General features: G+C 45.7%; 1 protein-coding gene across 1 annotated transcript in view; it reads left to right on the plus strand.

Moving 5' to 3' along the window:
• The first annotated feature begins 2,149 nt into the window (after positions 1 to 2,149).
• LOC141172954 (zonadhesin-like) overlaps positions 2,150 to 26,437 on the plus strand; it is a 28,846-nt gene continuing 4,558 nt past the window's right edge. The window contains exon 1 of the mRNA XM_073657571.1: positions 2,150 to 2,308. The gene's annotated coding sequence lies outside the window, so the exon portion shown is untranslated. The remainder of the gene's footprint in view (positions 2,309 to 26,437) is intronic.

The following is a 26,437-nucleotide window of genomic DNA, read 5'->3' on the forward strand; positions in this document are numbered from 1 at the left end:
TAACCAAGCTAGGTCTAGCTCCAGGCAGGTCAGAAGCTTAGAAAATAAAGCAGCGGATCAGGAGGCCCTATACCCGCTCACTGGGGAGAGTCCAAAAGTGTGCCCTTCGCGTGGAGTACCCTGGGCCGTGCCTGAAACATCACCAGTAAAGGTACTGAAGCTTACCCCCGTGTGAGTGTCCGTCTTTCCCCCGGGACCGTCCTGCCGTCTGTCCACTGCATCACCATCCATTGCACCCCACGCTGCCCTGGAACTAGCTCTACCTGTGGAGAGCCACACCATCCCTGCTGCCGCAACACCAGCTCCAGAGGACTGCTCCGCAGCGGCGGCTCCTCTTGGCTGCAATCCACAGGTGGCATCACAAACTTTTCCAAATCCCCTTTAAATTCCCCTGTTTTATTGACCGCCCTGGGTCACGGACCGGGCCAGCCACCGTGATATCCCCCGGCAACCAGAGGCCCGGCTGCCGAGTACCACACGGCCCAGGGGGCGCGTCATATATATACAGTATATATATATATATATATATATATATATCAGAGCTAGGCAGGCAGGCAGTGAATGTGGCAGACTGCAGTGTATAATACAGCACAAGAGGGTCCATTGAACGTTTTGTCTGCTGCTGCTGTAATAATTACAGATATTTCTAGACATAGCCCCAGATATCAGGGGCCAGGGCAAATTTTTTTTTTATCTTAATCCTGGTTATTTTCTTAAAAGCAATCCAGAGTACACTGCAGTGCTCACTGAAGAATAAAGCCAGATCTGTTCCATATTACAGCGATAAAAATCCAGAAATTTGAACTGAATGTGGAAAATATTGGCCTCCTTTTCAATTCTGTTGCAGTGTGTCGGCGAAGCTATTTACACTAGGTATCCGTGTAGAATAATATATTACAGGCCTACAATTTAAAGCCGTGGTTCTCTGTCAGACATATCGCCGAAAAGACTTCTAACATCATACATTTCTTCCATTTTCATTCCGTTGCAGTGTGTCGGTGAAGCTATTCACATTAGGTCTCCGCGTAGAATAATATTAGTAAATTACAGGCCTACAATTTAAACCGTGGTTCTCTGTCAGACATATCACCTAAAAAACTGTTCAAAAATCATACATTTCTTCCATTTTCAATCCGTTGCAGTGTGTCGGTGAAGCTATACACACTACTTCTCCGCTTAGAATAATGTTAGTAAATTACAGGCCAGCTATTTAAAATCGGGGTTCTCTGTCAGACATATCACATATAATTGCATTCCAAAATCAGCCATTTCTCGTGAACGTGGAAAATATTGTCCTCCATTTAAAATGGGCAAGGTGCGTGGCAAGGGACAGGGAAGTGGACGTGATGGTGATGGTGGATGCAGAGGCCGGGCCGTGGGCAAGGTGAAATTGTGCCACAACAAACACCCACATCTTGTCACTCGACCTTCCTGTCCTAATTACTAGGGGACCGCAGCACACCACTATTGAACACAGAGCAGTGTCAAAAGATTGTTGGTTGGATAGCAGATAATGCTTCCAGTCACTTGGCCACCACCACCTCCACCCTGTCTTCCACATGGTCAAGTCTCAGTGGACCGCTTATTCCTCACCCTGATCCTCCTTCCTCCCACCATGCCGAGGGCCAAGAGACAACTGATCCCACACTTGGACACTCAAAAGAGCTGTTCACTCTTCCATTTGTAGACTCGGGCCTCTCACCCGGCCAGCTTCAAGCGAGTCAACAGGAGAACGCGTGTAGCCATGCCCAAATATTGGAGCAGTCACGGTCATATGAAGGTGACGGTGATAAAGTGCATTTACTGTCGCCAGAGGTGGATGATGACGATGAGACACAATTGCCAGAAAGTCAGCAGGAGGACCAGGGTGCGGAAGTGGAAGATGATGTGGTGGATGATATAGTAACTGTGTAAGGGGGATGGACGCCATCACCCCTTTAAGAAAGACTTTTCCCTGTTATTATTCCCACGTGCAGCAGTAGTTGTCCCCGTGTGAGTGTAATGTCTAATGTAATGCTGATGCATTTATGTGTTCTCCCTGTATTGCACAGTGCAGTAGTTGCCTAGTTACAGCAGCATGGCAGAGCTGGCCAGGGGGAGGAGAGTAGCAGGCAGGAGCAGAGGCAGTGAGCTTAGAGACAGGAGACAGAAAGTCAAAGGGCAGTGTCCGGGCGGCCATGCCCAGGACAAGGTGTCAGAGAAGAGCTCCTGAGAAAGGGAGCTTGTGTGAAGACGGGGGTGTCTCCGCAAAGAAGGAGTCGAGGCAGTGGGGGCCGTAAGCCCACGAGAGAGGACCTGCTTGTGACAGGTAGGGACCGAGGACAGGTCGAGGCAGTGGGGCCGTAAGCCCATGAGTAAGGACCAGTGATGGTGTAAATGCACTCAGAGAAGAGGCCAGTACACGAGACATCAAGCGTCCATGTGAGTACCAGAGAGTCCGGCAGCCAGAGACCTGAGCCAGGGTTAGAAGGTGCGGCGATCCGAGGACATAAACTAGGCACTAAGCAGAGTCAGGGTTAGAAGGTGCGCGGGAGAGAGAGAGAGTGCCGACAGCCCTCAGCAGGAGCTGGGGACAGAACAGAGGCTGTGGAAAAGGGATGTACATATATATATATATCTATATCCGAGTAGCACAGCGAGAGAGAACAGGGACTGTGGAAAAGGGATAGGAGCCTTATCCGAGTAGCACAGCTTCCCTAGGACAAGCGGCAACCAGGACAGAGGGTGTGCTGAAGGTGAAAGTCTGCCTGCTGTGATAAACTGAGTCGGAAGGTAGAGAAACGGCTTATTGTTCCTACATAAGACCGGGGCCTGAGAATATCTGCTGCACCTGCCTGTACACTGCAATCTGTCAGTAAAGTTGGTTTTATTTAAAAGCACTGACTCTATCCGTTTATTCATGTGCGAGGTGCCGGGGTGCTCGCTGAAGGTTGCTCAGTAGACTCGCCCACAACTACCACCCCGTGCCACCTCGTTACAACTGATCCAACCTGGCAGGCAGCACACAGAGCAAGAGAGGCGTAGCATCACAACAGGCAGGAAGAAGCAGTATGGTGGCTGCGGTTTCTCAAAACCTACCCAGATCTCCTGGATCTACTTGTCAAAGTACACCGCCTGTGTGCCCATTTTAGAAAGTTAGAACAGCTTCTGCCGCCCTTGCCATGCTTCAGCAGCGTTTTCAGCTCACCGATTGATCTGCGATGTCCCCACGCGTTGGAACTCTACATTGCAGATGTTGAGCAGAAGAGGGTTCAGTTGTGGAGTACCAGCATCAACAAGGCCGTCGGTATTCAGTTCAGACTCCACACATAAGATATCAGGAGTGGACATGGATGTCAGACATATGTACCATCCTCCAAAACTTTGAGGACTCCACCAAGATGGTGAGCGGCGATGATGCCATAATTAGCGTCACCATCCCGCTTCTCTGTCTTCTGAAACGCTCTCTGCTCACAATCAAAGAGGATGCATTGCAGGCGGAGCACGATGAGATGGAGCAAGGAACCATACAGGGTGAGTACACACAGCCCAGCCTCATCTCATCCCAACGTGGATTGGGTGACAATGAGGAAGAGAAGGAGGAGGAGGAAGAACAGGAACTAGTTTCCTACGCTATAGACGGTACTATCTGCACAACTGTCATACTGTCTGTTCAGCATAGATGGCCTGAGGACAGGGAGGAGGAGGAAGAGGAGAAGGATGAGGAGGAGCGCATAGTCAGTCATCCTCTTGGTGAGAATATACAAAAACTATCGCACCTTCTGATTGTTTTTTTGGTGCACGGGTAAGGTACCAAACCAGAATCAAGTCTATCAAAAAACCCGGCACTCAAAGAGATAAGTGAAGTTATGGAGTTTTTAATAAGGTGAGTACAATATTATAAACAGACGTTTCGGTCCCTCAGGACCTTCATCAGTGTACTACAAAATAAAAATAACAGACAAGAAGAAATTAAATACAGACAGTGGTCCAATTACAGTAGTAAATACACAAGATCAAAAATTATATAAATAAGTGCAGTTCGCCCGAGCTGCAAATCTACCTTCCTGGGAGATGACAAAGGAGGAGGGAGGGATTTGGGAGGAATTTGGTTGGATGTCCCGTGAGAGAGGAAAAAAGGAGGGAAAAAAAAGGAAAGAGTAACATACCAGAGTGGAGGTCATGTAGGTGGACAAATTCCACTACGGTGACTGTAAGGGAGAAGTGGCTAAATTAGTTGTGACCTATGTATATAACTGGGGTGAAGAACAAATGAACTAGAGCAAACCTGAAATAGAAGCTGGAATCAAGAAGCTGTAATATCCAAAAGATATGGAAAATCATGTAATGGAGACTAAAAGAAGAGAAAGAGGGCTGAAGTGAGAGAGGCACATTCAATAACTCCCTCGTTAAAGGAAATATGTAGTGGGTAGCGTGTACCTGTAGTCTCCTGTCCTGTGGAAAATCCTCTAGAGACGCGGAGTCCACCGCTTGTCAGTAGGAGATGTAGTGTCCCCGGTGTGTCCACCCGAATTTATACATGATAGGGGGAGTGATGGCTGTAGGACGCCGCAGGAGCACGCGAATGAGTGAGGACCCGAAACCGGAAGTGACGCGGAGTGCGCGTCATAGGGTACATAGTCAGGTGCCGGTCACGTGAGCGGAAGTGCCACTGTTTGCGTTCCAGCAGGGGGATATGCGTTCCACTGCGTGTTGTTGGAGAGGAGCAGGCTAATGGAGGAAAGGGAGCCAAAAACGGGAACATCCAAGGGGAGCAGGAGAGGAGGCAGAGGTCTAGGTGGGATGCTGGGAATAAAGGAAAACACAATTAGCAAGATATGCAATAACATAGAAAAGTAGTCAATGTACACACCACATATTTGTCTGTCTGGATATAATCATAAATAGTGGGGACAATACTTGTATCAATTCCTAATTATTTCTATTATGCATCCAAATGTGTTGTGTTGTATAGTCGTGGTTCACCTGTTATATGAAGGAAAGCAAATCATAATCTCGATTAAGACCTTTGGGGGTTAAAGATTGTAATTCGTGAATCCAAAATGATTCCCTACGTTTGAGCATCCGAATTCGGTCGCCGCCTCTGCGTGGTATAGGTACATGGTCTATGACCTGGAACTTTAGATGTGAAACAGTGTGGCCAGCGGATGAGAAATGTTGTGGCAATGGTAGTAACAAATTTTTACAGCGGATGGTGGACTTATGTTTAGAAATGCGATCTTTTACTGGTTGAGTGGTTTCTCCAATGTAGATAAGGCCACATGGGCATTTAATAAGGTAAATTACAAAAGAAGAATTGCATGTGAAGTAGTCCCTGATGTGGTATTGTTTGCCTGATTGTGGATGGTAGAAGGTACTACCTCTGGTGACATTGTTGCATTGGAAACAATGGAGACAAGGGAAAGTACCAGTTTTTGGGTTTGAGAGGAATCTTTGTCTCAATCTGGGGGTGTTGGTAGGAAGGTCAGCTCGAATGAGGTGGTCCTTGATGTTAGGAGCCCTTTTGAAACATGGGAGGAAAGGGTTCTTAAATTCAGGGACAGAAGGATACGCTGTATGTAGGATTTTCCAATGCTGGTGAATTTTTTTATGAAGGATACGTACTGCTGGATGATAAGTGTGGACAAAAGGTAGACGATCAGAGATGGTTTGACGGTTTTGGGTGTCAGAATCGAGAGATTTTTGTAAAAGGGCAGGGGGATATCCCCGTTCCACAAACTTGTGTTGCATTTCCCTGAGTCGGGTATCCCTGGTGGTGGTATCACTAACTATGTGTCTAACCCTATGGAACTGGGATTTGGGTATGGATGAAATTGTGGATTTAGGATGTAGACTATCAAAGCGGAGTAGGCCATTTCTGTCCGTCGGCTTGACGAATAGATCTGTGGATAAGAAACCTTCCCCATCTTTTATGACCTTAGTGTCTAGAAAATTAATAGATTCAAGGCTGGATGAAATGGTGAAATTGAGACCCTCCCAAGCCGTATTGATGGTGTTGAAAAAGATGTCAAGAGATTCCATGGATCCTCCCCATAAGCAGAATATATCATCTATATATCTTTTCCATACCATCGCATGTTTTTTGTACAGATCGTTAGAATAGATGACCTTCTGCTCAAATTCCGCCATATAGCAGTTCGCGCATGGGGGTGCTACATTTGAGCCCATCGCGGTTCCTTGTTTCTGGAGATAAAAGGTGTTCCCAAATAAGAAGAAATTTTTTTTAAGGACTAAAGTCAGTAGGTCCAAACAGAGATTACGTGTGTCGATTCTGGTTTGGTACCTTACCCGTGCACCAAAAAAACAATCAGAAGGTGCGATAGTTTTTGTATATTCTACATGGTTCCTATATATCTGCACCCTGATAGGTCATGACCACTACCAATACCTTTTCGTATAATGCTGAAGAAACTACCCAAATTATTTCACAATCAAACCTTCCTTGCGACTTCCTCCAAGTCCCACCCAAGGAAACAAGAGGAAAGGATTGGGAGAGAGAATTGAGACATCTGACCAACATTGAACTTCACTGCGCCACTCTTTCTGAGTATGTTCGTGTCCAGCGGATTCCACGCGGCCTGAGGGTCCCTCTACGCCCAACTTTATTCAGCGACAAAAAAGAGTACTGCTCTAAATTTGAAAAGATACTCAATAAATGTTCATTTGATTTAATGACTCTCACTATTGAATTCCTACAGAAAGATATCTCAGCAGTCAAGGAACAAACCTCCAGCATCGAGACACAACTCTCCTCGTTGATCCCGCCAGAGGAGTTTGCAACCCTGAAAAAGAGAACGGATACTATCATTGAACAACATAGACGAGATACTGAGAGCAGAAAACGGATCAAATTCGCCAGAGACTTAGAAGATTATCAGCAAAACAAAGTCTACAGATGGCGCGACAGACAAGCCCCCAGGCGCAATTTTTCACGCTTCAGAAACTCCTCATCAGAACCATCCACTTCAGGTTCGGAGATAGACCGACGAGACCCCCCTTCCTCCACCCGTTTTTTAGGCAATCAGAAGAGACTTCCCAGAAGAAAAGGACCAGAAGAGGAGGCACCTGGAAGAAGCAATACGGACTTCATTCGAGTGACACGCTCACAGGTACAACCACGTTAGTTGTTAATATTTCCTCGCGATCTCTCAGTGTCGCTGAGATTTCCACTTTACAAAAAGGACTAAATTTTTGCCCCTCTGGCAAATTCAACACATTTCTGCTCGATATGGAGCTACAAAGATTTTATCGTTCCATTCGCCTTAAAGCACACTTTTCACAGGAGCCTCTATCCCCTATGGCTCCAAATACTTCCCCATCAGACCCAGCTCAGATCACTGCGGCGAGTTTAGGTCTCAAATCCAGGAGCACATACCGTCCACCCCGGGATAAACATGCTGTGGAAACCTTCATAGGCTTTATTAATAATTCCTTTGAACAATTGAGGGGAGACTTGCAAAAAGGCCTAATTCACTACCACCACAATATGTCAAACATAGACAAACAAGCCCTCAAAACACTGGAAACTGACAAATCCATTATAATCAAACCCGCGGACAAAGGAGGGGCAATTGTAGTCATGGATAAAGATAAATATATCTTAGAAATACAACGCCAACTGAGTGACACTAAGATTTACTCGAAACTAGATGTTGACCCCACACATAACATCAGTGCTTCTATCCTCAACACAGTCGACCATTATCTAACAAACAATACTATAGATCCTAAAACACGTGATTTTTTGATCAAGAAATTTCCCATCACACCTGTATTTTATATTCTTCCTAAAATACATAAATGCCTTGAAAACCCTCCAGAATGTCCAATCGTCGCCTCCACCGACTCCTTATTGTCCCCCTTGTCCATCTTTCTTGAAAAAGTACTCACCCCACTCACCCAAAAAAGCCCGTCTTACCTACTGGATACAGGGGCATTTCTGGACACAATTCATTCCATCCACCAGATACCACCTAACTCTTTGCTTGTAACCCTAGATGTGAATAGTTTATAGACATCGATTCCACACAACAAAGGTATAGAATGTGTGGATAATCTATTAGAGAGATTTAACATACCCATCGACACACGGAATCTCTGTTTGTACCTACTGACTTTAGTCCTTAAAAAAAAATTTCTTCTTATTTGGGAACATCTTTTATCTCCAGAAACAAGGAACCGCGATGGGCTCAAATGTAGCACCCCCATACGCGAACTGCTATATGGCGGAATTTGAGCAGAAGGTCATCTATTCTAACGATCTGTACAAAAAACATGCGATGGTATGGAAAAGATATATAGATGATATATTCTGCTTATGGGGAGGATCCATGGAATCTCTTGACATCTTTTTCAACACCATCAATACGGCTTGGGAGGGTCTCAATTTCACCATTTCATCCAACCTTGAATCCATTAATTTTCTAGACACTAAGGTCATAAAAGATGGGGAAGGTTTCTTATCCACAGATCTATTCGTCAAGCCGACGGACAGAAATGGCCTACTCCGCTTTGATAGTCTACATCCTAAATCCACTATTTCATCCATACCCAAATCCCAGTTCCATAGGGTTAGACGCATAGTTAGTGATACCACCACCAGGGATACCCGACTCAGGGAAATGAAACACAAGTTTGTGGAACGGGGATACCCCCCTGCCCTTTTACAAAAATCTCTCGATTCTGACACCCAAAACCGTCAAACCATCTCTGATCGTCTACCTTTTGTCCACACTTATCATCCAGCAGTACGTATCCTTCATAAAAAAATTCACCAGCATTGGAAAATCCTACATACAGCGTATCCTTCTGTCCCTGAATTTAAGAACCCTTTCCTCCCATGTTTCAAAAGGGCTCCTAACATCAAGGACCACCTCATTCGAGCTGACCTTCCTACCAACACCCCCAGATTGAGACAAAGATTCCTCTCAAACCCAAAAACTGGTACTTTCCCTTGTCTCCATTGTTTCCAATGCAACAATGTCACCAGAGGTAGTACCTTCTACCATCCACAATCAGGCAAACAATACCACATCAGGGACTACTTCACATGCAATTCTTCTTTTGTAATTTACCTTATCAAATGCCCATGTGGCCTTATCTACATTGGAGAAACCACTCAACCAGTAAAAGATCGCATTTCTAAACATAAGTCCACCATCCGCTGTAAAAATTTGTTACTACCATTGCCACAACATTTCTCATCCGCTGGCCACACTGTTTCACAACTAAAGTTCCAGGTCATAGACCATGTACCTATACCACGCAGAGGCGGCGACCGAATTCGGATGCTCAAACGTAGGGAATCATTTTGGATTCACGAATTACAATCTTTAACCCCCAAAGGTCTTAATCGAGATTATGATTTGCTTTCCTTCATATAACAGGTGAACCACGACTATACAACACAACACATTTGGATGCATAATAGAAATAATTAGGAATTGATACAAGTATTGTCCCCACTATTTATGATTATATCCAGACAGACAAATATGTGGTGTGTACATTGACTACTTTTCTATGTTATTGCATATCTTGCTAATTGTGTTTTCCTTTATTCCCAGCATCCCACCTAGACCTCTGCCTCCTCTCCTGCTCCCCTTGGATGTTCCCGTTTTTGGCTCCCTTTCCTCCATTAGCCTGCTCCTCTCCAACAACATGCAGTGGAACGCATATCCCCCTGCTGGAACGCAAACAGTGGCACTTCCGCTCACGTGACCGGCAGATGACTATGTACCCTATGACGCGCACTCCGCGTCACTTCCGGTTTCGGGTCCTCACTCATTCGCGCGCTCCTGCGGCGTCCTACAGCCATCACTCCCCCTATCATATATAAATTCGGGTGGACACACCGGGGACACTACATCTCCTACTGACAAGCGGTGGACTCCGTGTCTCTAGAGGATTTTCCACAGGACAGGAGACTACAGGTACACGCTACCCACTACATATTTCCTTTAACGAGGGAGTTATTGAATGTGCCTCTCTCACTTCAGCCCTCTTTCTCTTCTTTCAGTCTCCATTACAAGATTTTCCATATCTTTTGGATATTACAGCTTCTTGATTCCAGCTTCTATTTCAGGTTTGCTCTAGTTCATTTGTTCTTCACCCCAGTTATATACATAGGTCACAACTAATTTAGCCACTTCTCCCTTACAGTCACCGTAGTGGAATTTGTCCACCTACATGACCTCCACTCTGGTATGTTACTCTTTCCTTTTTTTTCCCTCCTTTTTTCCTCTCTCACGGGACATCCAACCAAATTCCTCCCAAATCCCTCCCTCCTCCTTTGTCATCTCCCAGGAAGGTAGATTTGCAGCTCGGACGAACTGCACTTATTTATATAATTTTTGATCTTGTGTATTTACTACTGTAATTGGACCACTGTCTGTATTTAATTTCTTCTTGTCTGTTATTTTTATTTTGTAGTACACTGATGAAGGTCCTGAGGGACCGAAACGTCTGTTTATAATATTGTACTCACCTTATTTAAAACTCCATAACTTCACTTATCTCTTTGAGTGCCGGGTTTTTTGATAGACTTGATCCTCTTAGTGAGGTCTTGCCTGTTAGTAGTCTGGCACGCATGGCCAAGTTTATGTTACGCTGCCTTTCCCATGACCCTCGCATTGTCCAAATTTTGGGTGACAGTCATTACTGGTTGGTGACGCTTTTAAACCCACGCTACAAGGAGAACTTTATGTCTCTTATTCCCTTGCAGGACATGCCTAATTAAATGGTGCAGTATGAGAAGGCCCTTGTTGTGGAATTATTAAAAAAATTCCCATCTGAATACGCTGGCAGCAGAGGTCATAGTTCGTTGGACAACCAGGTACCAGTACAGGCGAGAGAGCCACAAATGCAATCCAGCAGAGGCAGGGGAACACTGTCAAAGTTCTGGGACAGTTTTCTCAGACCCTCCCATCGCACAGGCCCTGAGGCGCGGGGTATTCTCAAAAGGAGTGAAAATTTTTATAAGATGGTAAAGGAGTACCCTGCAGACCGAACCAACATCCTCCGTGATTCCTCTGTGCCTTATAATTATTGGGTATCCAAGCTGGACACGTGGCATGAACTGGTTCTCTACGCCTTGGAGGTCCTGGCCTGCCCTGCCGCCAGCATTTTATCACAACGGTTTTTAGTGCCGCTGGTGGAATTATAACTGATAAGCGCATCCGCCTGTCAACTGAAAATGCTGACAGGCTGACCCTTATAAAAATGAACAAGGGCTGGATTGGGCCAGATTTCTCAACACCACCGAATGATAGCAGCGTAACATAAACTCAAATACAGTGTTTTTTTTGGGGAGGTCTAACTCTATTCCCATGCACATCTGTCTTCACACCCAGACATTGGTATACGCTTCCTGATTTTGCCTATTTGATCTTGTCCTCCTCCTTCTCCGCATCCTCATCCTCCACCACATCACCACCATATGTACCATATCAACATATCTACGTCTCTTGCAAGGGGCATTGGAGTTCCTCCAAATTTTGGGCAGCCGTCGCTTCAGTGCATAGGCAAACGGTATGGGAGACCCATTTCCTAATAATGGGAACATTGTTTTCAGGAGGCCCTCCGACCTCTGCACCTCTAGCAAAGGGCATTGGAGTTCCTCCAAAGTTTTGGCAACCATTGCTTCACTGCATAGGCAAACAGTATGGTAGACACACTTCCTAATAATGGGAACATTTCTTTCAGGAGGCCCTCCGACCTCTACACCTCTAGCAAAGGGCTTTGGAGTTCCTCCAAACTTTTGCCAACCGTTGCTTCACTGCATAGGCAAACAGTATGGTAGACACACTTCCTAATAATGGGAACATTGTTTTCAGGAGGCCCTCCGACCTCTATGTCTCTTGCAAGGGGCATTGGAGTTCCTCCAAATTTTTGACTGCCGTTGCATTCACTGCATACCCTTTAACTGTATAGCAGACCCTCTCCTTTCTAATGGAAACATGTCATTACTGTGGCCCAGCTCTATGTGTCTTTAAATTCTTAGTGGGGTTTTTCCTAAAATTGTCAGCCGTTGTACTCACTGCATACCCTATAACTGTATAGCAGACCCTCTCCTTTCTAATGGGAACATGTCATACCTTGTTACTGTGGCCCTGTTCTATGTGTCTTTAAATTCTTAGTGGGGTTTCTCCCAAATTTAGGCAGCCCTTGCAGTCACAGCATGGGCATTACCACTTATAGGAGACCCGCTCCTTTATAATGGGAACATTTTTTTAACTGAGACCCTCCTCTATGTCTCATCAAAGGGGTATTGGGTTGCGTCCAAATTTTTGGCAACCCTTGCAGTCACTGGATACGCAATAACAGTATAGAAGACCCACTTGTTAATAATGGGAACAACAAAGCATAGACGGCTGACGGCTCTCTAACAATAGTGAGGGCCGCCTGATGACCCTATAAAAATAGGCTTTGTGACTTTCAGAGTCCCTCCATCATAAATGGAACAGGATGTGTCTGATGATGTGTCACACACCACATTGCCAAATAAGGTTGTAAAATGTTAAAATGACATTTACCGGTGAATGCATTTGTCTTAAAAAATATCGTAAAAAATAAATAAAATAAAAACACAAAACACAATAGGATCTTTGTTTAGTCTAAAAACCAGACTCGCCAATGTAACCTCAATGTAATCACATTGTTCAGCTCCTGCACCTCCTCCTCCATCTCAGAAATGACCACATCAGTCGCAAGCTGAAAGCACTGCAGCACTGCCTTGGCCAAGCAGCAACAGGCTGTGCTGAAGATAACATGCTTAATGCTTGGGTGACAAACTGCCCACCGCTGCAGAGTTGTTAAAAGCTGTAACACAGCAGCCTGATCTGTGGCTCTCACCGCTGAACATACAGCCAGGCATGGTCATGTGTGACAATGGGCAGAACCTGGTGATAGAGAAATAACAGCTGGAGTAGATACGGTTTCCCTCTATGCCAGTCCTTTCACCAAGCTAAAGAATATGGCTGTGGTGAAATACAACTCCTACTGAGAAGCAGTGTCAAACTGAAAAACATTGTGCCCACCAGAGGATTTGATTCTGAGGGCTCACCTTTCTCCCCCGCTCAAGAGCCCCATAGCTCCTGCAAAGTTTGCACTATCATGAACTCTCCTGATGGAGAAGTCAGGGCCCACTCGAGGATTCTCTTGTGGGACCGTTCAACCCTGCTAAGACGCAGTACTGGCTAAGAAAAGTGTGTGGGAAGGTTCCCAGACACTCTATGGCTAACACAGGCAAACACAGGTAGAACATACAAAATCCTTGCAGATGTTGTCCTTGCTGGGATTTGAACCTAGGATCCCAACGCTGCAAAGCTTCAGTGCTAACCACTGAGCCAATGTGCTGCCGTTCACCCTCTGATATCTAACAGGCTGGAGAAACTTGCACCTATTGCTACTCTATCTTCAGCTCCTTTGTGAGAAACTAATGTATTTGGGCAGCCACTCAGTCTACCAAATAAAATTCCTGAGAAGGAAATTGGGGATGGCATCGCTACTGGTACTAGGGGCAGTGCTTATACCATGACGTCGTACCAAAGTTTACTGGAAATATTCCAGGCTGGTAGGAGGCACGCAGATTCCCAAAGAAAAGTACCAGCAGTAATGTTCCGGGACCCGCGCTTGTAGAAGGTGGAGACAACACCGGGAGAAATAGTGGCTGCTGGGGACCGAGTATGGACACGAGGCATGAGGCATGTGGTTGTGAAAGCTTCCCCCTCCATGCGCCTAAAAGGCCACATTTCAAGTGCAAGCAGCTGCCCAGAAATCTGGCAGTTTAGTATTGCAGCCTGTGGGTGGGTGGCTGGCTGCATACTTGCGCTTGCATTCCAAGTAACAGAAAACTAAGCAGATCGTGGCCTCTATCATCATCATGGCCTCACCTTGGCACTATGAAATCTCCTGAAGGTGAAGCCAGAGCCCACCAGAGGAGTCTCCGGTTCTCTGGTGGGTCCGTCCAACCCTGCCGAGAAGCAGCCCTGGCTAAGAAAAGTGTGGGGGAAGGTTCCCGGACCCTCTATGGCTGCTTTTTTAATGTGGATTGGACGTGCTTATGCATGTTATTTCTCAAACCGCATTGCAGATCAAGCCATTGCCCAACTCGGTAGTCATGAAATTAAATGCGCAAAGAAAGATGTTTCTGTGTCGAAGCACCACGAGTTGATGTTGGACAGGCTGCCATTGCTTCTGCAACGAGCTGCATTAGAGGACTTCCTGGGAGAAATGACACCCAGGGTAGATACAGTTTCCCAAGTCCTTTCACCAAGCTAAAGAATATGGCTGTGGTGAAATACAACTGTCACTGAGAAGCTGTGTCAGACTGAAAAACTTTGGGCCCACCAGAGGATTTGAGTCTGAGAGCCCACCTTTCTCCCCAGCTCAAGAACCTCATAGCAGCTGCAAAGTTTGCGCCTATCATGAACTCTCCTGATGGAGAAGTCAGGGCCCACCGGAGGATTCTTGGTTGAAAGCAGTACAAAAGTGCAAAAACGCATCAAAAACGCTATGTGTGAACATAGCCCAAGGTGTGGAGGAGCATTTTTGGTTTTGGTTATTTATTTTGCCTTATATACAAGTCATTACCTTGAAAGGATGTTCCTTAATATTTTTCCCAGGAAAATCAATTTTGGTTTTGTTTTTGTATGTTTTATTGTGAGTCCGTAAAAGTGGCGTAATACCTCTGACAACGTTGTTGACAGCAGTGACCTGGGAGTCAGAAATGCTTCCAGGGGTCTTCCCCATGCTTATCCCATGTCATTTGAGCACTGTTCCCATCGATTTGGGCAATTTTTAGGCCCTCTGAAGATCGCCGGGGGGAGCCGCCGGAAAAATGCTTGACTTTCCCATAGACTTGCATTGGGCTCGTTACTCGGTCCAAGCACTCGAGCATTCCAATTTGCACGACTCGAACAATGAGAACCCGAGCATTTAAGTGCATGCCCATCACTATTTATAACCTTTTCCAGACTGATAGATCTCAATTACTTTGTTTCTCATTTGTTCCTGAATTTCTTTGGATCGCAGCATGATGTCTAACTTTTGAGGATCTTTGGTCTACTTTACTTTGTCAGGCAGGTCCTATTTAAGCGATTTCTTCCCAAAGATATGACAAAGCACAGTTAATATATGTTTTAGATTTAGGGGGCAATCACTTTTTCACACTGGGCCCTGTAGGTTTGGATTTCTTTTTTTCTTGATAATAATGACCTTCATATAAAAACTGCATTTTGTGTTACTTGTGTTATCTTTGTCTAATATTTAAATTTGTTTTGTGGCCTCAAACATTTAAGTGACAAACATACAAAAGAATAAGAAATCAGGAAGGTGGGCAAACACTTTTTCACACTACTGTATGCTTGTGTGACTCCAGCCTAAAAGACACCATCTGAAGACCTGCCCTTCCTAGCTGTTTTCTAGACCTGATGCTAATCCACCGAGCTGGCGGACAGCCGCAAGCCACACATCACAGTCCCACAAGCAACATGTGGCTCCAGATCTACAGGTTGGGGATCTCTGCTCTACAAGATATAAAATAAAAGCAATAGACCTGTAGATACCTAAACTACTGCAAAGGTGAGCATCTGACAGCTTCAGGACTAGAAAAGACCATCAGTAGCTCAGATGGCAGGGAAGGGGGTCTAATCTGGTGTTAGGGCTCCTCATGGATTACGGCACACATGCTCTACTCTTTTTAACCTCAAGAAGATGTTCCTATCCAATGTATCTCCCATATCTACCTGGATTAAGGTCTGAATGCTACTTAGAATGATGAGAGGCATCCTGTGAATGGGATCGGTGGAGATTTCAGATATTTTTGTCCATATTTCGCTCTTAGCTTATTAATCCCTGAGGCTTGGCGAGTATTTAGGTCAGCTCATCCTCAGGTGTTGGAACTTGTGCTCCCTCATGTTTTCCTAAGGAGTTTAAATCAATTAACATAACGAAATTGAAGACAATAAAGTAATTAATATGTGAGGACATGAAGTAACGAGAAGGAGAAGGAGTGACGACAATATAAAGTGTAATCACTGCCAGGACTCTTCACCTGGATAGAAGAACCTGAAATATTGGGAAACTACATGATAAATATATATAGGACGTGAGCCAATTGTGTCATTACTTTTCCATTTGTACACTTAGTATAAAGAGAACAATGTGTATTGTATCATTCTCACCTACAATACACAGTATATAATAGTGGCCGCTGTACTGCTTATCTAATACTCAGTACAATGCATAAATTCAAACAATATATGTGTAAAATATCAACTGTGGATTACAGATCATAGTGTGCAGTGATATAATCTCAAATGCATAATAATCCCTGATACTGTGCGTACACTCTAGGATGAACCTTGGTGCATAAATAATAGCTTCTTTCTCATATAATTGTGCTTAAAAGTTTACATACCCCGGCAGACTTTTTCCATTCTTGGCCTTGTTTCAGAGAATATGAAGGATACCAAAAAAACTTTTTCTCCACTCATGGTTATTGGTTGGGTGTGAAGCCATTTATTGTCAAACTACTGTGTTTTCTCTTTTATATCTTAATGACAACCAAAAACATCCAAATGACCCTGATCAAAAGTTCATGTACCCTGGTGATTTTGGCCTGATAACATGCACAGAATTTGACACGAATGGCTACTAAAGGTAACATCTAGTGATGGGCGAGCACTAAAATGCTCGGGTGCTCGATGCTCGGGTCGAGCACATTGGAATACTCGGGTGCTCGACCCGAGCAACGAGCCCAATGTAAGTCTATGGGAAACTGGAGCATTTTTCAGGTGGCTCCCCACGGCGGTCTGCAGAAGGCCAAAAAATTGACCAAATCGATGGGAACAGGGCTCAAATAACATGGGAACAGCATGTGGAAAACCCCTGGAAGCATTTCTGACTCTGAGGTCACTGCTGTCAACAACGTTGTCAGAGGTATTACGCCACTTTTTCGGACTCACAATAAAACATACAAAAACGAAACCAAAATGGATTTTCCTGGGAAATATATTAAGGAACATCCTTTCCAGGGTTATGACTTGTATATAAGGCAAAATAAATAACCAAAAACAAAAAATGCTCCTCCACACCTTGGGCTATGTTCACACTTAGCGTTTTGATGCATTTTTGCATTACTTTCAATCGTGACAAATGCATTCACTGGAAAATGTAATTTTAATATTTTACAACCTTATCTGGCCATGTGGTGTGTGAGACATGATCAGACACATCCTGTTTCATTTATGATAGAGGGGCTCTGAAAGTCACAAAGCCTATTTTTATAGGGCCATCAGGCGGCCTTTACTATTCTTAAAGGGCCAGCAGTCGGCCCTCACTATTCTTAGAGAGCCATCAGCCGGCTATGCTTTGTTGTTCCCATTACTAAAGAGTGGGTCTCCTATACTGTTATTGCATATGCAGTGAGTGGCAGGGCTGCCCAAAATTTGGACGCACCCCATTACCGCTTTGAAAATTTGGACGCACCCCAATACCCCTTGGAAGAGACGTAGAGGGCCTCCTGAAAAAATGTTCCCATTATTAGGAAGTGGGTCTCCCATAGTGTTGGCCTATGCAGTGAATGCAAGGGCTGCCAAAAATTGGGAGGCACTCCAATGCCCCTTGGAAAAGATGTGGAGGAGGGCCTCATAAAAAAATGTTCCCATTAGAAAGGAGCGGGTCTCCTGTACTTGTAATGCCCATACGCTTAGTGGGCTGACAAACATTTACCCCTGGGGGTATACATGAACATACTGTATAAAACTTTTTTTTTACGGGCATCATAAACACCATTTAAAAAAATTATGTGGGTGTTGCATCACAGACCACGGTCACCCTGGTGATATGGTGGTGGAGGATGAGGATGAGGAGAAGGAGGAGGACTAGAGCAAATAGCCAAAATCAGGAAGCATATACCCATGGGTGGGTGTGAAAAGGTGCATGGGAATATACCTCCCAAAAATAGAAACTGGATTTGAGTTTATGTTACGCTGCTATCATTCGGTGGTGTTGAGAAGTCTGGCCCAATCCAGCCCTTGTTAATTTTTATTAGAGTCAGCATGTCAGCATTTTCAGTCGACAGGCGGATGTGCTTATCAGTTATAATTCCTCCAGCGGCACTAAAAACATGCTCTGATAAAGCGGTGGTGGCAGGGCAGGCCAGGACCTCCAAGCCATAGAGAGCCAGTTCATTCCACTCGTCCAGTTTGGATACCCAAGAGTTATAAGGCACAGAGGAATCACGGAGGATGTTGGTACGGTCGGCAAGGTACTCCCTCACATCTTCCCAAACTTTGTACTCCTTGTGAGAGTATCCCATGCCTCAGGGCCTGTGCGATGGGAGGGGCTGATAAAACTGTCCCAGAACTTTGACAGTGTTCCCCTGCCTCTACTGGATTGAAGTTGTGTCTCTTGGTTGTCCAATGAACTGTGACCTCATCCACCAGCGTTTTCAGATGGGAATTTTTTTAATAGTTCCACTACAAGGGCCTTCTGGTACTGCCCCATTTTTGTAGACCTGTCCATCTTTGGAATAAGAGATCGAAAGTTCTCCTTGCAGTGTGGGTCTAGAAGTGTCACCAACCAGTAATGACTTTCAACCAAAATTTTGAGAACGCGAGGGTCATGGGAAAGGCAGCGAAACATAAACTCAGCCATGCGTGCTAGACTGCTAACAGTCAAGACTTCAGTGTCCTCACTAAGAGGACGACTGACCATGCTCTCCTCCTCCTCTCTGTCCTCTGGCCATCCACGCTGAACAGACGGTATCACAGTTGTGCAGGTAGTACCATCTGTAGCGCATGAAATTAGCTACTGTTCTTTCTCCTCCTCCTCTTCCTCATTGTCACCCAATCCACATTGGGATGAGATAAGGCTGGGCTGTGTGTAATCACCCTGTATGGTTCCTTGCTTCATCTCATTGTGCTCCACCTGCAATGCATCCTCTTTGATTGTGAGCAGAGAGCGTTTCAGAAGACAGAGAAGCGTGATGGTGGCACTAATTATGGCATCATCGCCGCTCACCATCTTGGGCGATATGTGCCATCCTCAAAGTTTTGGAGGATGGTACATATGTCTGACATCCATGTCCACTCCTGAGGTCTTATGTATGGAGTCTGAAATGAATACCGACGGCCTTGTTGATGCTGGTAGTTAACAACTGCCCTCTCCTGCTCACAAATCCTTCCCAACATCTGCAGTGTAGAGTTCCAATGCATGGGGACATCACACACCCGTCAATGAGCCGGAAGCTGCAAACGCTGCTGAAGCACAGCAAGGGCGGCAGAAGCTATAGCTGACTTTCTAAAATGGGCGCACAGGCGGTGTACTTTGACAAGCAGATCCGGCTGCTCCAGGTATGTTTTGAGAAACTGCTGAACCAGGAGGTTAAGCACATGGGCCAGGCATGGTACATGTGTGAGTTCGCCTAGCCTCAGAGCCGCCACCAGGTTCCAGCCATTGTCACACACGACCATGCCTGGCTGTAGGTTCAGCAGTGTCAGCCACAGATCTGCCTACTCTTTCAGAGTTGCCCACAACTCTTCAGCATTGTGCGTTTTGTCATCTAAGCATATTAGCTTCAGCACAGCCTGTTGCCGCTTGGCTGAGGCAGTGCTGCAGTGCTTCCAGCTTGCGACTGATGTGGTCATTTCGGAGATGGATGCTGAAGAGGAGGAGTAGGCTGAGGAGGATGAGGTGCAGGAGCTGTAGACTGTGGGGGCAACCCTGATTTACCTGGGGCCCATAATCCTTGGTGTCGGGAGGATGTCTTCCGTCCCAAGGTCCGACTGGGTCCCGGCATCCACTATGCTAACCCAGTGTGCCGTCAGCGAGATGTACCTTTCCTGCCCACAAGCACTTGTCCATGTGTCTGTGGTTAGGTGGACTTTCCCAGTAACTGCATTGTTGAGGGCACGGCTAATGTTGTGGGACACTTGCTTGTGTAATGTGGGGATGGCACACCTGGAGAAATAGTGGCGGCTGGGGACCGAGTACCGAGGGATGGCCGCCGCCATCAAGTTGCAGAAAGCTTCCGTCTCCACGAGCCTAAAAGGCAACATTTCGAGGGCAAGCAGTCGCGAAATATGGGAATTTAGTAATGTGGCCTGTGGGGCGTTGGCTGCGTATTTGTGTTTGCGCTCCAAGGGCTGGGGTATAGACAACTGAACGCTGCGCTGGGACAAGGACGTGCTTGCTGATGGTGCTAGGCGAGAGTGTGCAACGACAGGTGCAGGGCACGAGGCATCTTCGCATGCACTATGTACAGGGGATTGGCTTGCACGCACAACAGCGGAAGAAGCAGTGGTGTCACCCGCAGATACTGTTCCTGGGCCCTGGGGGGTCAGTCCACAAAGTCAAGTGCTTTGCTGCCATGTGCCTGATCTTGCTGGGGGTGGTCAGGCTGGTAGTTTTGTTACCCCTGCTGATGCTGGCTTGGCAGGTGGTGCAAATGGCCTTTTTGTTGTTATTGGCAGAGTCTTTAAAAAACAACCAGACTCGGGAAGACCTACCAGTTGTACTGGCAACTTTCGTCGTGTTCGTGTTACTGGGAACGGTTGCCCGCCTTCTGTCTGCGGCCACCACAATGCTTCTTCAAGCCTGTTGGGGTGCTCTGCCTCCCTCTCCCTGTGTGCTGCCGTCCTCGCTCAGAATATCCTCCTGCCAGGTTGGGTCAGTTACTATATCATCCACCACCTCATCTTACACTTCCGCACCCTGGTCCTCCTCCTGATTTTCTGGCAATTGTGTCTCATCATCGTCCACCTCTTGTGACACTTTCGCACCGGCGCCTTCGTATGACCATGGCTGCTATTTGGGCATCGCTACACGCGATTTCCTCTTGCTCCGCTTCAAGTGGACCAGACGAGAGGCCCGAATCTATAAATGGAAAAGTGAATAGCTCTTCGGAGTGTCCAAGGGTGGGATCAGTTGTCTCTGGGCACTTGGTATGGTGGGAGGAAAGAGAATCAGGGTGAGGAATATGCAGTCCAGACTCACGGCTACTGAGACTTGACCGTGTGGAAGACAGGGTGGTGGTGGTGGCGGCTAAGTGACTGGAAGCATTATATGCTATCCAACTAATAACCTTTTCACACTGCTCTGAGTTCAATATTGGTGTTCTGCGGTACCCCTATTAATTGGGACAGGAAGATGGAGCAAGAAGATGTGGGTGTTTGTTGGGGCACAATTTCAGCTTGCCCACCGCCTCGGCCTCTGAATGCACCATCACCATCACCATCACGTCCCATGCCACGCGCCCTGCCCATTTTAAATGGAGGACAATATCTTCCACGCTCGCTACAAATGGCTGAATTTGGAGCGAACTTATATGTGATCCATGTGACGGACAAACCACAGTTTTAAATATCTGGCCTGTAGGTAACTATTTTTAACAGCGTCGACCTCTTGTCAATAAATTCGCTGACACACTGCAACAAAATTTCAATGGAGGCCAGAAATGGCAGAATTTTCAGCACAATTACATGTGATCCGTGTGACGGACAAACCACAGTTTTAAATAGCTGGCCTGCAGGTAGCCATTTTTAACAGCGCCGACCTCGTGTCAATAAGTTCACTGACACAGTGAAGCAAAATTTCAATGGAGGCCAGACCCACCAGTAGTCACCTTATCTGGTCATGTGGTGTGTGAGACATGATTAGACTGAAGTAGGGACTCTGAAAATCACTAAGCCTATGCAGACAATGCAAGAACTGCCAAAAATTAGAATAAAGAGGGGCTCCAATACACCCTGTATTAGACATAAAGGAGGGCCTCATACACATTCTGTTACAATTGTTAGGTTGTGAGACTCCTAGACTGGTAAAGCCTATACACTAAGTGCAAGGGCTGAAATTTTTTACCCCTGAGGGGTATTAATAATAATAATAATAATAATATTTTTTATTAATATAGCGCCAACATATTCCGAAGTGTAACACCATTGCCAGCTCCCATGCATGGTTTCCCTTCCCCCTCCATGCAGGGACAATGGCATAATCACTGCTCTGCCCCTGCAGTGTGGTTCCCTTCTGCTGGAAAGTCTCCTGCTTTCGCACGCCGCACTTCCTAGCAGCTCACCTAGGGTGCACTTGGGACCACTTCCCCATTCTTAAAGGGGCAGCATGCGCATATAGTAAAATTTCCCCAGGGAATAGCTGGGAAACATTTAGTATAATGAGTTCACCTTCTAGATGGCTCTCAGCCTATTACTGAGAGTCATCCTGTATAAAAGACTCCCTCTCCCTTAGGGAGTTGCCGAAGCAACAGCTTTCACTATTATGTAGTCTGCCCTAGCAGTGAGTTGTTAGGTTCTCTGGTTCTGGTGTGGCCAATGCCCTGAACCAAAATCCCTGGTCCCAGTGTGGCCAGTGTACTGAACTCAAATCCCTGGTCCCGGTGTGGCCAGTGTCCTGTACCAGAATTTCTGGTCCTGGTGTGGCCAACATCCTGAACTCAAATCCCTCGTCCCGGTGTGGCCAGTGTCCTGTACCAGAATTTCTGGTCCTGGTATGGCCAGCATCCTGAACTCAAATCCCTGGTCCCGGTGTGGCCAGTGTCCTGTACCAGAATTTCTGGTCCTGGTGTGGCCAGCATCCTGAACTCAAATCCCTGGTCCCGGTGTGGCCAGTGTCCTGAAACCAGATCCCTGGTCCTGATGTGGCCAGGTCCTGAACCCAAATCCCTTGTCCCGGTGTGGCCAGGTCCTGAAACCAAATCCCTGGTCCTGGCGTGGCCAGTGCCCTGAATATTTTCCCCTGGTTCTGGTGCGGCCAGTCCTGCTCCTGAAGTCCCTTGGTCCTGGTGTGCCCAGAGCCCTGACCATTGTCCCCTGGTCCTGGTGTGGTCAGAGCCCTGACCATTGTCCCCTGGTCCTGGTGCGACTAGTCCTGTTCCTGAAATCCACCGGTCCTAGTGTGACCAGTTTCCCGAACACTGTCCCCGGATCCAATTGCAGCCAGTGTCTGAACGTTTCCCTATCCAAGTATCCGGACTGCTACAACCTAACTCAGAAGTATTCGCTCGAATCTCCATGTCAGTAAATGCTCTGCAATTAACCTGAACCTACTAGTCTGAATGGAGCCCTAGCCTCTGTCAGCTAACCTCATTCCTTGGGTCAGCTGCTGCAGTACTGGCATCTGCCTAGGAGTGGTACCTGGCAGCTACCTGCTGCCCAGCCTGTCTCCACTACCTGGAGCTGCAGTGAACACCAGGTAGCTGCTCAGCTACACCCCTCCCTAGGCAGACCCAGCCCTGAGGCACAGTGGGTCCACTAATCCACTTGCGCCACCAAGTAGCATAACATGCAGCACTTTACAATTAGGGGACATGTACAGACAATAAAAACAATACAATGTATCACATTTCAACAGTTACAAGAGGAGTGAGGGCCCTGCTCGCAGCTTACAATCTATAAGAAAATAGGGGGGCACAGTATATATATATATATATATATATATATATATATATATATATATACACACACATGTAAGAGAATTGTAGAGTTAGGCCTCATGCACATCCTGTAATAATTATGAAAGAGGGCATAATGCACACCCGGGAAAGAGTCACATGATGACCCTCTAAAAATTATAAGTGAGGGCTGCATGATGACCCTCGAAAAAATTTGAAGCGAGGGTCTCATGATGACCCTGTTGATATGGTGGAGGAGGAGGAGGACAAGAAAAAGAAGAGCCCTATTTTGGGTGGGAAGGGGTGCATGCGAATACATCAGAAAAAAGGAACATTTGAATTGGCTTTAGGTCTCTGTGTGCACCATCATCAGCTCGTCCACTTCCCCATCCCTTACTGCATGCCTTGCGCATTTAAAATTAGATATACTGTATATTGTATGCCTGCAAACTTTCTGATATTTATAGGGACAAGAAAATATGTAGCCCTGAAAAGGACTTTTGTTTTTAGGTTGCAGCAGTAGTATACCTATAGAAGGACTGTAAGGCAATAAACCCTGCCTATATGCCTCTAATCCCAAACCATCCCTCCTCCACCAGCTATCCCTACACTGAATGCAGGTACCAGTGGTTTTAATAGAGAAAGGACAGTATATAGCCCTAAAAAGGACTTTTGTTTTAATGGTGCAGCAGTGGTTTTCCAATACTGCAATAACAATTAAACACTGCCTATATGCCTGTCCTAATCTAAGCTCACCCTCCTAGATCAACTCTCCCTGAACTAATTCCAGAGGAGAGTGTGCCGAGCATCGTGTCACCGGGTCTTATATAAGACCCCATGAAGCGGTGCGGCCGGCCAATCATTGCGATGCCAGTAGCCAACATGGCTACGGCATTACCGGGTATGGTAGGCAATCCCCGCATGTTTATAGGCTGGAGCACGAGCACCCTCGGTACTTGAGCAAGTAACGAGCATACCCGCGCACTCCGATGCTCAATCAAGTATCGAGCAGTGGTGAGTACACTCGCATATCACTAGTGGGGACTCATTAATCAGACCGCCAGATCATTTATTTATTTATTCTTTTCCGCCTGGAAAACACTCATAATTCCTAGGATAAACCTAGTGCTTTTATAATATTGATGGATAGCGTACAAATATATAATGTAATGAGTATATATAATTGTACTTGCTGCACTGTATACATATTTATGCATGCAGCATAGCCGGCAAAACTGCAGGTACATTTGCAGTCAAAATGATTCAACCTTGTTAGTGCAAAGCAATGACCTCTTTTCTTGACAACTCTCTTGGCAACCAAAGAATAGTAACTGAATACTGCTTAAGAATGTTGTCAATAGCCGGAGTCTGTCTATGTATCACATCTGCAGCAGGTCATAACAGCCAGAAGGGTTCTGCTAAGTACTTAAGACACTGGTCATGAAGGGGCGAATAATACTGCCGGAATCAGGAAAAGTGATATTTTATACAGAAGCCTCTTGTTACATTCTTCTTGTTTTGCTGGTTTATTGCAAGCAGCAGATTTTACTAATAACATGAGTTTGCAATGGGGGAGGGGTGGGAGTTGAATAATATTGACTGTACTTAAATATATAATATCATAAGTATATATAATACTACCTGTATATACATAATGTCATATGCAATAGTGCAGGAATATAACTCATATATAATACCGGCAGCAGTCATAGTGATATATATCAGCAGGTAAAGTATCCTCTGAAAAGCAGCCGTACCGACCTCCTGATGCCAGATATAGTGCTCATATACAGTCCTGCTCACTGTTATTGGCACTCATGAAGTGTAAGTACATAATGTGGAATATCTCCTGAAATAAATGAATCAAGTGAAACAGATTTTTGTAAAGAGACTCGTGTGAAATACAAAAGAGCAAATGATAAATAATAACTTTAAACAAAAAGCAATTGGAGGGAAAAATAGAAAAACCTAAAGGTTGCTGTGACACTGGTATTGGCACCTAACACATTTTGACTCGCCTGTGATAAATCATAAAAGAGATTCTCCTGTGATTAATTGTCTGTGCCCATGTGACATGAATTAGCCAATGAATGATGACTTCAGTGTTTTAAAAAGCCACATGGTAGGCCCTGCTCCTTTGTCTCACGGGTGAAGACAAAGGAGCTGTCTGAGGATATCAGAATGGCTATTATTAGCAAACACAAGACTTCCAAAGGGTATATGGCCGCCTCCATAAGACCTTGGTATCCCAGTTTCAAAAGTGTGCAATGTTATTAAGAAGTTTACCAGGCATGGAACCGTCAAGAACCTCCCTGGACGTGGGGGAAAGAGGAAAATTGACCAGAGATGTCTGCGAAGGTTGGTGCGAATGGTGGAAAAAACACCACATCAAACATCCAAAGACCTGAAGGACAACCTGGAACAGTCTGGGGTCATGGTTTCAACAAGTATCATACGCCGCACACTAAACCAAGCAGAGCTTTAAGGGCAACGGCCAAGGAAGAAACCATTGCTGAAGAAAAGACATAAAAAGGAATGACTGATCATTGCTAATGAGTATCTTGACAAACCACAATCCTTCTGGGAAACTTTTCTGTGGACAGATGAAACACAAATAGAGCTTTTTGGCAATGCAAAGCAACAGTTTGTTTACAGACAGCGCAATGAAGCTTATAAGGAAAAGAGCACCTTACTAACAGTTAAGCATGGTGGAGGATCCATAATGCTGTGGGGTTGCTTTGCTGCGTCTGGCACTGGAGGCCTTGACCTTATCATAGGAATCATGAAATCAGAGAATTATCAAGAGATTTTAAAGCAAAATGTCCTACCCAGTGTAAGAAAACTTGGTTTGAGTAGAAGATCATGGGTCCTCCAACAAGACAATGACCCAAAGCACACATCCAAAAGTACACAGGAATGGTTCAAAAATAAAAAATGGACTGTTTTAAAATGGCCAGCAATGAATCCTGACCTCAATCCCATTGAAAATCTTTGGGGTGAGCTGAAATCTGCCATTGGGAAAAA

This window comes from Phyllobates terribilis, unplaced genomic scaffold (assembly GCF_046119375.1).
Source record: "Phyllobates terribilis strain yellow unplaced genomic scaffold, ASM4611937v1 Scaffold_12__6_contigs__length_324123572, whole genome shotgun sequence".
Lineage (NCBI taxonomy): Eukaryota > Metazoa > Chordata > Amphibia > Anura > Dendrobatidae > Phyllobates > Phyllobates terribilis.